Here is an 11990-nt window from a genome sequence, read left to right on the forward strand (position 1 = left end):
CGCAAGTGTGACACTGGTCTTGATTTATTCCTGCTACCCCTTTTGAGTATTGCTTTTTTTAATCCACCATATGGATATGGACATTATTATTTACTGCCAATTTTCATGAACTTTACCAAGGTGGCGTGGATCACAGTTTCTCTGGAGGTGTGTCTTTAGGCTGCTCTATCTCCCTTGTAAAGACCTTAAAATTGCAATAAATAAAAAGACCCACAACACCACAAACATATACCAGATAAGAGTAAAAACATAAATAAATAAATAAGAAATATAAAACTGAAGGCAACAGTGTAAATTAAATAAGAACTAAACTGGCCATTTTTGATCTGAACACAGATTCTCTTTAACCCCTTCCTAACATGCACCATACATACACAGCTTTGTGGGAGCTGCATTTACGCAAACTGCAGTATAGGTATGTCGCACTCATCGTGCAGCCTCACTCTGAACATCACAGCGATCGGGTGCAGGTGTCAGTTCTGTGCAAGAGCTGACACCCTGCACCAATGCCCACTATCAGTGCTAGCACAGATTGCTAGCTTTTAACCTCTCTGTTGCTGCTATCAATAGTGACAGCAACATCAAGGAGATCACAAGCATGGAGGGGGTTCACAAGGCCATGCAATCGCCTTGTCCTGATGGTTTCCATGGAAACCCCATCAACAAAATGGCCGTAGGGTCCTTCAGTGTCCTACAGGGAAGGTGACTTGGGAGCGCCTGTTGATATCTATATATCTATGTAGTCTTTGTGTATATCTATCTATTCTATTCTAACCTGTCAGTGTGATTTTACTGTATGTGGCTCATGAATTGCCGGCTTTTCAAAGGACACCACACCCATAGGCTTTCATTGGCGAGTCTCGGCCGAGTCTCAGTGACAATCACAGCATGCTGCAATTTTACACACATGTCGAATACGCATGAGAAGAAATATGGTGATGTGAGCTGCCCCATAGATTAACACTGAAAGAGTGCTATACGATGTTTTCTGGCATAGAACTCACACATATTCTACGGTAGTTTGGCGCCAGCCTAAATCCCTAAGTTGCCTTGTCTGATTTCGGGTCACATGATCCAGAAGAAGACTGGAGCAGGAAACCATGAAAGCCATGGAAAATTGTGATCTGTAAATATTTTAATACACTTACACTAAATTACATACATATTAAGGAGTAATTTGGGAAAAACAAAACTGCTGAGACATCTACATCATTTGCTGCATCACGTTTTTTTTTCTGCATAATGATATTAATACATATAATTAGTGATGAGTGAGTGTACTTGTTGCTCGGGTTTTCCAGAACACACTTGGGTTGTCTCCGAGTATTTGTAACTGCTCGGAGATTTAGTTTTTGTTGACGCAGCTGCATGATTTACATCTGTTAGCCAGCCTGAGTACATGTGGGGGTTGCCTGGTTGCTAGGAAGTCCCCACATGTAATCAAGCTGTCTATCAGCTGTAAATCATGCAGCTGAGGCAACGAAAACTAAATCTCCGAGCAGTCACAAATACTCGGAGACAACCCGAGCATGCTCGAGAAAACCCGAGCAACGAGTACACTCGCTCATCACTATATATAACATATTTTTAACCTGATAAATATGCCACATCCCAGGAAGATCTACTGTATACTTGTGGAAAACACAATAAAAGCCATTGAATATGTCAAGTTATACTTTGTTGCAATATAGTAAAGGTTTTTTTTGCTTTCCTTTTTTTACTGATTCATTTTGGCCATGTTAAAACTAATGAAAAAACTGCTAGGGCCCTATAACAAGCATTCTACATGAGCTGCCTCCTACAAAAAAAATATATATATACAGTACAGACCAAACGTTTGGACACACCTTCTCATTTAAAGTTTTTCTGTATTTTCATGACTATGAAAATTGTGCATTCACACTGAAGGCATAAAAAAATATGAATTAACACATGTGGAATAATATACTTAACAAAAAAGTGTGAAATAACTGAAATTATGTCTTATATTCTAGGTTCTTCAACGTAGCCACCTTTTGCTTTGATGACTGCTTTGCACACTCTTGGCATTCTCTTGATGAGCTTCAAGGGGCAGTCACCGGGAATGGTTTTCACTTCACAGGTGTGCCCTCTCAGGTTTAATAAGTGGGATTTCTTGCCTTATAAATGGTGTTTGGGACCATCAGTTGTGTTGTGCAGAAGTCTGGTGGATACACAGCTGATAGTCCTACTGAATCGACTATTTGAATTTGAATCATGGCAAGAAAAAAGCAGCTAAGTAAAGAAAAACGAGTGACCATCATGACTTTAAGAAGTGAAGGTCAGTCAGTCCAAAAAATTGGGAAAACTTTGAAAGTGTCCCCAAGTGCAGTGGCAAAAACCATCAAGCGCTACAAAGAAACTGGCTCACATGAGGACCGCCCTAGGAAAGGAAGACCAAGAGTCACCTCTGCTTCTGAGGATAAGTTTATCCGAGTCACCAGCCTCAGAAATCGCAGGTTAACAGCAGCTCAGATTAGAGACCAGATCAACGCCACACAGAGTTCTAGCAGCAGACACATCTCTACAACAATTGTTAAGAGGAGACTTTGTGCAGCAGGCCTTCATGGTAAAATAGCTGCTAGGAAACCACTGCTAAGGAGAGGCAACAAGCAGAAGAGACTTGTTTGGGCTAAAGAACACAATAAATGGACATTGAACCAGTGGAAATCTGTGCTTTGGTCTGATGAGTCCAAATTTGAGATCTTTGGTTCCAACCACCGTGTCTTTGTGCGACGCAGAAAAAATGAACGGATGGACTCTACATGCCTGGTTCCTACCGTGAAGCATGGAGGAGGAGGTGTGATGGTGTGCGGGTGCTTTGCTGGTGACATTGAAGGCATACTGAACCAGCATGGCTAGTGCTACCACAGCATCTTGCAGCGGCATGCTATTCCATCCGGTTTGCGTTTAGTTGGACCATCATTTATTTTTCAACAGGACAATGACCCCAAACACACCTCCAGGCTGTGTAAGGGCTATTTGACCAAGAAGGATAGTGATGGGGTGCTACGCCAGATGACCTGGCCTCCACAGTCACCAGACCTGAACCCAATCGAGATGGTTTAGGGTGAGCTGGACCGCAGAGTGAAGGCAAAAGGGCCAACAAGTGCTAAGCATCTCTGGGAACTCCTTCAAGATTGTTGGAAGACCATTCCCGGTGACTACCTCTGGAAGCTCATCAAGAGAATGCGAAGAGTGTGCAAAGCAGTCATCAAAGCAACTGGTGGCTACTTTGAAGAACCTAGAATATAATACATATTTTCAGTTGTTTCACACTTTTTTGTTAAGTATATAATTCCACATGTGTTAATTCATAGTTTTGGTGCCTTCAGTGTGAATGTACAATTTTCATAGTCATGAAAATACAGAAAAATCTTTAAATGAGACGGTGTGTCCAAACTTTTGGTCTGTACTGTACAAACAGGAGGGTATCTGTGGAGGATATGCAAATCTAAAGCAGACCATTAGAAAGGATGCAAAAATATACATATACTTCATCCTTAACATTACTACCCATGGGACCCCACAAAATATATATTGCAATACAATACTACTAGCACTCAACATGCCCAACACAGACACAATCCCTGGCTTATACAGGGGACATAAGCTAGTAGATGCTCCGGTGGTATTGTTTTTATCTGTATATGTGTTTTTTTATGTGATGGGATTGTTTTCACAATTATGTATATATCCTATTGGTGTTTTGTTAATTAGTGCGTGTAACTTTGTGTATATAACGGTGGTTAAAACGCGGGTACTGTGCTTGGAAAAGGTCTCTGGACCAAAACGTCACCACAGGAGGCATAATAAAATGTAAGATTTCTCTTCACTACAGTTTGAGGCGCTGTTTTTTTATTTATCTGGATATGGACACCGGGACAGTCTTGAACCTAAGGTTCAGAAGAGGTATAGTGTGTCATGCATCTGTTTTCCTGATGAGGAAGATGTCAGCCAGGTCGCAGAGTAAGGTGAAGATGATGGGTTTCAGGACAGGACGGGGATAAGGAGGCTGCAGCCACCTGTAAATGAATTGCATAGTAAAGTTGAACCTGTTAACCCGGACCCAAGGTCTTCTGTGTTTGTAGCTTAAACCGGTCCCATGGACAGGGAGGTAATGAGGGCTCCTGAAGCAAAAGTGAATAAAGAATGTATTCCACCACACCACACACTCCACCCGGACATCAGTTTAGAAGAGAGGTTGCTGGTCAATCAGAACTCAGTTCTGGCCCACAGCAGACGTAGACACACGTGCCCCGGCCCTGCTTCACGTGGATCAGGGACTCTTCAGCAGGAGGTGAGGATGGGATTGCAAATTACTGCCTGACAGCTTCTGCAGGAGTCACTGATTAAAATCAGTGATTAGTGACTCTGATGCCTGAGCTCCATGTTGTCTGGTTGGTGTAGGATTAGATTTCTCATCCTCACACAGCACCGACAAAGCATGAAGCTGAGGGCATAATCTCTAATCACTATCTGATCTGTGAGAGTGGCCAGTTATCATTACTGCTTTGGGGAATCCAGGCTGGGACTCGCCCCCTACCCCATCTAGATATATAGATGGACAGCAGGTGACATCTACTGCATTATCTGTACTCAGAGATTGATCACTGTGTTATGTGGTGTAGCACACTACAGATAATATGGTAGATGTGACCTGCAGTTATCTGAAAAACTACAGATAATGCAGTGATATTTTTAGTACAGATAATGTAGTTGAAGTCACATGCAGTCATATGTGACACTACAGATAACACAGTGAAAATTTTGAGGACAAATAATGTAGATTTACTTCGCTTCTCCCCACCCCTCAAAAAAAGAAAAAAAAATAACACCACAGATAACATAGTCTTAACTCTCTGAGTACAGATAATGTAGTAGGTGTCACCTAAAGTCCCATGTAACATCACAAATAACACAGTGATAACTCTATGACCATAGATAATGTAGCAGATGTCACATGCAGTCCTATGTAACATCACAGATAACACAGTGATAACTCTGAGTACAGATAATGTAGTAGATGTCACATGCAGTCCCATGTAACACCACAGATAACACAGTGATAACTCGATGACTATAGATAATGTAGTAGATATCACATGAAGTCCTATGTAACATCACAGATAACATTGTGATAACTCTGAGTACAGATAATGTAGTAGATGTCACATGCAGTCCTGTGTAACACCCTAGATAGCACAGTGATAACTCTATGAGGACAGATAATGTAGTAGATGTCACATGCAGTACTATATGACACCACAGATAATGTTATCAGTGGTTCTAAGTATGTTATCTGTGGTGTTACATAGGACTGCAGATAACATCTACTACATTCTCTGTACTCAGAGAGTTAAGACTGCTTTATCTGTGGTGTTATTTTTTTCTTTTTTTGGGGGGGAAGCAAAGTAAATGTCTTGAGGCTTGGGTTCCTCATCTTTTCTGACTCGTGTAACTCCCCTGCCACCACCTGGGACAGGAGTAGAGAAGCTTTTATCAGCTCCTTGTTCCATCAGTAACTCAGGCTATTTCCGGCCTGTGCCCTGTCGAACACGGTGCCCCTCAGAAGACATCGGATGGAGCGATGACATCAGTGCATCACTCCATCCAGTGCCCACTGCTGTAACAGATAGAAGATGAAATGGCATCCATCGAATGCTTATTTAATGGACAGTATAGATAGATGTTTTTATGCAGCAGGCAATTTAATAGCACTCTTATTTTTAAGGGCACCGTGTGTGGCTATGCTGCAGAAGACTGGAGAGGATAGAAGTCTGTACAGACGAGTTGTGTATGTGAGAAGTCATCATTGCATCTGGACAAGCTGGAGATGAAAAGAAAGAGAACAACTCCAATCACAGAAGATGTCACCTGTAAAGTACCTGGATGTGAATATTTATTTGAGATCCCATATGTGTTTCAACAGTTCTGTGATTCCTGTATGGTCCATAGTCTGATTAAAACTGATAATAACAACTCCCAGCATTTTCTTACCATTGTTAAGGACATACTGCGAGTTGAAGGTTCATACGCTACAATTGTATATGTGGCCAACCTTACATTGCAATTAATTGCTGTACTAAGCTTTGTTCTTGTATCTAAGTACTTATTGTCATTCTGTTAATGCATTCATGTACTTATGATGGTATTGGCATTGTATTTATTTACTTATGGTGGTTCTGGTGATGTATTTATGTACTGATGGTGGTTCTTGTAACCTATTTATTTTCTGATGATGGTTCTGGTGCTGTATTTATGTGCTAATCATGGCTCTAGTGTTCTTTTTATGTACTGATGGCAAGGTTGGTTTCATATTCACATACTGATGATGGTTTTGGTGAAAAAAATGTCACCAGAACAACTATGACTACATGAATATATCACCAGGACATCATAACTACATAAATACATAATCAGAGCCATCAGTAGTACATGAATATAACACTAGAACAACCCACACTACATGAATTTGTCACCAGAACCACTATCCGAACAGGAATACATCACCAGAACCAGGATCAGAACAGGAATGTGGCACCAGAACCACCATCAGTTTTGTTGCAAGCTGTATTTGTCTCATGACAAAGGCAGAAACCTTTAGACATATCATTTTATCAATAACTGCATCTGTTTAGTTTCCATTGGCGTATCCGTCAAATGCTGGACCCCTTTATTGAAACCAAACCTCCCTCATTAAAGTTAAGGAATATTAGTTTCGATGAGTGTCCTTCGGTCTGACATTTAAAATATAAGATGTCAGTTATGAATATCGCTATTTGTCTCTGGTATTGTGTAAATTATTCACCCGTTAATGAGTGATTCTATACCTAACTTTCAAATTGGAAGTGCATGCTATGCTTGACCCCTAAAGTACATCACTTTTTTTTTACTTTTGATGGTCTATTTAGGCTAAAAAGATAACAATTCTAGTGGAAGTGATCATCAGAGATTGTTACTTGACCATTCGGAGGAGGATCCATTAGGGGTCCTGTTTAGTGTTGAGCGATACCTTCCGATACTTGAAAGTATCGGTATCGGATAGTATCGGCCGATAACCGAAAAATATCGGATATCGCCGATACCGATACCCGATACCAATACAAGTCAATGGGACACAAGTATCGGAAGCTATCCTGGATGGTTCCCAGGGTCTGAAGGAGAGGAAACTCTCCTTCAGGCCCTGGGATCCATGTTCTTGTAAAAAATAAAGAATTAAAATAAAAAATATGGATATACTCACCCCTCCGGAGGCCCCTGGACCTTACCAATGTAACCGGCAGCCTCCGTTCCTAAGAATGAGGAGTTTAGGACCTTCGATGACATCGCAGCTTGTGATTGGTCGCGTGACCGCTCATGTGACCTCTCACGCAACCAATCACAAGCCGCGACGTCATCGCACGTCCTAAACTCCTCATTCTTAGGAACGGAGGCTGCCGGTTACATCGGTAAGGTCCAGGGTCCGCCGGAGGGGTGAGTATATCCATATTTTTTATTTTAATTCTTTATTTTTTACATGAATATGGATCCCAGGGCCTGAAGGAGAGTCTCCTCTCCTCCAAACCCTGGGAACCATACACTGGGAACTTCCAATTCCGATTTCCGATATCACAAAAATATCGGAACTCGGTATCGGAATTCCGATACCGCAAGTATCGGACGATACCCTTAGTCGCTGATTTAATCCATTACTTGAGGGCTGAGAGGATGGGAGCCATCAGCGTTATCTACCTAAGGCGGGGTTCACACTGCACTATGGCAGTCCGTTAGATGGACTGCGTTACACCGCGGCATAACACGGTGCAACGCAGTCCGTTAACACTGCCATTAACCCCTATTATTGGGCACATCGCCAATGCATGCCATAATCGGCATGTGCTAGCGATGTGCGGTCATTCAGTGACGGAGCTTCGGACTCAGGCTGCAGCGTCTGAGGCTCTGTCATCGCTAGCACAGATGAATCATCTGCGCTAGTGGTATAGCATAATGCGATGGCGTGTATGCTATAGCGTTAATGCAGCCCGTCAATGCTATGCATTGAACGGGCTGCTTTAACGCAGTATGAACCTGGCCTAAGGCCTCAAAATACATTGTCCTTGCCCTTGACACATGTATAAGATTATCTCAGCACAGGAACATTTTTATTTGAATCCATTCAAATTATTTTTATTCCAAGATCTTTAGATTAAAAGGGACTTTGTGCATGGGAAAACCATTTAACTAAGGTTAAAGTTGTTTATGATGTAGTTTATGCAGTGCAACCATATCTAAAACAATGTAACTGTTAGAATCTGTTTTGTTTTGACCATCCGCCATCTTGTTGTGGTTTTCTGGCTGCTGGTCTTTTTTTCCCTGGTGCTGGGTTGTCTTGGTCAGGTGATTGTATCACCCTTTATTACCCAGCACCTGCCTCCCATTACTTGCTGGACAGCAGTGTTAATCGGCTAGAGTTCTGGCTAGGTGCTTAGACAGCTTTTTGTGTTTGATATTGTGCAGTTCTGGGATCTCTGGTTCTGCTATCTTTTGTTTCTGTTTTCTGTTGGTTTCTGCAGCCTTCTCTGTGTTTTCTATTAAGAGGTGACCTGTTTTTTGTACCCAGTCCTTAGATCTTTTAGGGACCTCCTTCCCCTTATCTATAGGTCTTCGCTGAGTTTAGACTAGGATCGTCGGTGGGTCTATTCGCAAGGAATGGGTCGCCCACTCCATCGTAGGGTATCAGCCTAGTTTTAGTGCACGGTCAGCTTTCCCCCATCTCTCCTAGTTCTGTGCTGCAGTTTCGTAACAGTAACATCTATGAAACTATTAATTATGTTAAGAAATGTGAAAAGAAGTTTTTGGATTTACGAGCCTAAAATAAAACCATTCACTAATACCATACTGTCAGTGTAAATGTAAAGCTTTATTTAGTTATTTTTCTGACCAGCGGTTTTGCATTGTATCCTATGAAAAATGTAAGTGGTAATTTTGTGTCCATTTTATAACCTACTACTACTCAAGAGGTTTTCTTAACTTAAGACACATATTCAAGTCCAGTTTTCAGTGCGCTGCTGTACCTTAGAGTAGGGACTCTTTTTATTGATTTGTATCTCATACACTAATGATCACTTGGCTTCAAGAGCCTGAGGCAGACATTATTCACCTAAGAAAGTGCTATTGTATATTAACTTCTCTTTTGCAAGGCCCTATTACATCTGGGAGATGACCTCTGTTATTTATTCCATTTTTCTCTAGTAGAGTGGACGGTAACTATAAATATATTAAACAATAAGAGACAGCGGAAGAAATTTCTGGTCAAAGGCCAAAAATTGTAGAGCAGTTTATTACAGTTTAGAAATTAATAGGACGACAATATGGCATATGGGTATATAAAGTTCAAATTTTATTTTAATTACTACAATAAACATTGCCTTTATGGTTTACAACTCATGTTATTTAAAGTGCAATGCCATAAGCACACATGTATAAAACCACCCAACGCTATTATAATAAATTCTATATTTTCTGCACATTGTAATTACTCACATCTTTCCCTGTCCCCAAAGGGGATCACATACATTTTATATGTCACACAGTAGGGCCAATATTATATAAGAAGCCATATAACCTAGGAGTACGTTTTGGAGTGTGGGAGGAAAATCAAAGCAAAATGAGAGAGTAAAAACTCTTTTTACATATTGCCCTTGGTTGGAATTGAACCTAAGACTCCAGAGGCGCTAACAATAGAGTCTGCATGGCACCATTCCTGTCACTGTTTAGCCTATGGCTAATCTGGAGTTAATAGCACACACACAAGCTTGCATTGTGGATAATACTGGGCAACGATAATCAATGCTATCTATCAAAATAAAAAAAAGTTCAATTTAAAATTCTGTACAATATTTACAAAAGCAAATGCTGACATTTTATTAATTACTAGACAATAATGAGCAAGTGGTACTCTTGCATGTATCATGGTGGGTGTTTAAGAAATCGATAGCTCTGTTTTTTTTCTAAGTTTATTGAGGAAAAGGTATAATGGATTATATGCAATTGCGTATTAATCAAAGCTGATGACTTTTCAGAGACAGCAGTGTTATAAAGATGGCCTAGACACTTATGTATGTATCAAATTAATGCACATTAAGAAAATTTAGATTGTTTAATTACAGCTGAGAGATGGCGCATGTAACTTAAAGCACATAACAAATAATAATCCGAGCTTTACTCTCTATTACCTAGAGAGAAATTGGAGGTACACAACTCTTTTTTAATGCAAATGATATGAGCTTTTTGGCAGCAGGCCTGTGAAAAGTGAACATGCAACACATTTTCCTTGGGGGTAGACTTAAGTTATTATTATTGCATAAAAGTGAAATCAACAGTAGCTATAGCAGAATATAGACAAGTCAATGTACTGGCTGTATGCACCAAAGTCATAACTGATAACAATATTGTATCCTGGAAAACATCACTGGCAAGGACACGCTGTATAAAAGGTGTGCTTAGCGGTTGCCTTAAGCATTCCCTGAAATGTAATAGTCTTATAGTGTTTATGTATCATTATAAACACATGCATAATGTAATGTAATATATAAGGCTTCAATAAAACACCCATTTTATTAGCATTGAGAACAAATACAAGTAACTACGTCAGATTTTTCTTCCTCTCCTGTGTGGTTATGATTCTGACTATTAGTGTCTAAAGATATCACTGAATACAATTCAAATACAAATAGAAATGTCAGCATGGCAGAGCATTATCAGAATCGCAAACTGAATATTTTGCACTTTGTTCTAGATCCAAAAATGAAATACCGTATATACTCATGTATAAGTCGAGTCTTTCAGCACATTTTTTTGTGCTGAAAACGCCCTCCTCGGGTTAAACACGAGTCAATTGTCTCAGAAGATGGCGGGCAAGGGGGAGCGGCGGAGCAGCAGGTCACAAAAACAGGAGCCGGCGTCTGTAGCTAAAGCCTATGCCACTGCTGTAATAGCGCACAGTGGCAGCCAAAGTCACCGGATTCCAGCACATATCCTACGTACCTACCGGCGTTCCCTCGCTGGCACTGCATCTCCTTCGTTCCGGCGCCAGCAGCTCTTGCTGTGCCGAGCGATCACGTGGCCCTGCTCATTAAGGTAATACATATGCACATCTCTCCACTCCCATAGGTGAGACGGACTACACCTCAACAAACCTATTAAACACACATTCGCCAGAAGACTCGCTACACTCATCAGGAGGGCATTGAACTAGAAGAGGGGAGAAGAAGAAAAATGTTAGACACAAGCATGAAGCCAGAAAATATACTGATGAACAATATGAGGTGCTGCAAAGAGGACCCAAGACAACATACTCAGAAGGGAGGTAAAAAAAATTCTAAAACAATCCACAGGAAGGAGATTGGAACAAAACATAATCCTCTAAACTGCATGCTCGCAAATGCCAGAAGCCTGACAAACAAGGTGGAAGAACTAGGAGCAGAAACATCTACAGATAATAATCTATAATAATAATAATAATCTTTATTTTTATATAGCGCTAACATATTCCTCAGCATTTTACAGTTTGCACACATTATCATCACTGTCCCAATGGGGCTCACAATCTAAATTCCCTATCAGTATATCTTTGGAAGATACAGATAACTATGACATAGTGGGAATAACTGAGACATGGTTAGATGAAAGCTATGACTGGGCAGTTAACTTGCAGGGTTACAGTCTGTTTAGAAAGGATTGTAAAAATTGGAGAGAAGGAGGTGTTTGTCTTTATGTAAAGTCTTGTCTAAAGTCCACTTTAAGGGAGGATATTAGCGAAGAGAATGAGGATGTCGAGTCCATATGGGTCAAAATACATGGAGGGAAAAAAGTAGCACAATTCTCATTGGGGTCTATTACAAACCCTTAAATATAGCAGAAATCATGGAAAGTCTACTACTAAGGCAGATACCCAATAGATAGCTTTGTCTTACCATTTTATGCATTCA

General features: G+C 40.6%; 1 long non-coding RNA gene across 1 annotated transcript in view; it reads left to right on the forward strand.

Annotated features, from left to right (window-relative positions):
• LOC143818381 (uncharacterized) overlaps positions 1–7116 on the forward strand; it is a 305598-nt gene extending 298482 nt beyond the window's left edge. The window contains exon 4 of the long non-coding RNA XR_013224503.1: positions 5753–7116. This is a non-coding gene — a long non-coding RNA (uncharacterized LOC143818381). The remainder of the gene's footprint in view (positions 1–5752) is intronic.
• The last annotated feature ends 4874 nt before the right edge of the window (positions 7117–11990 follow it).

The sequence above is a fragment of the Ranitomeya variabilis genome, chromosome 3 (assembly GCF_051348905.1).
Source record: "Ranitomeya variabilis isolate aRanVar5 chromosome 3, aRanVar5.hap1, whole genome shotgun sequence".
Taxonomy (NCBI): domain Eukaryota; kingdom Metazoa; phylum Chordata; class Amphibia; order Anura; family Dendrobatidae; genus Ranitomeya; species Ranitomeya variabilis.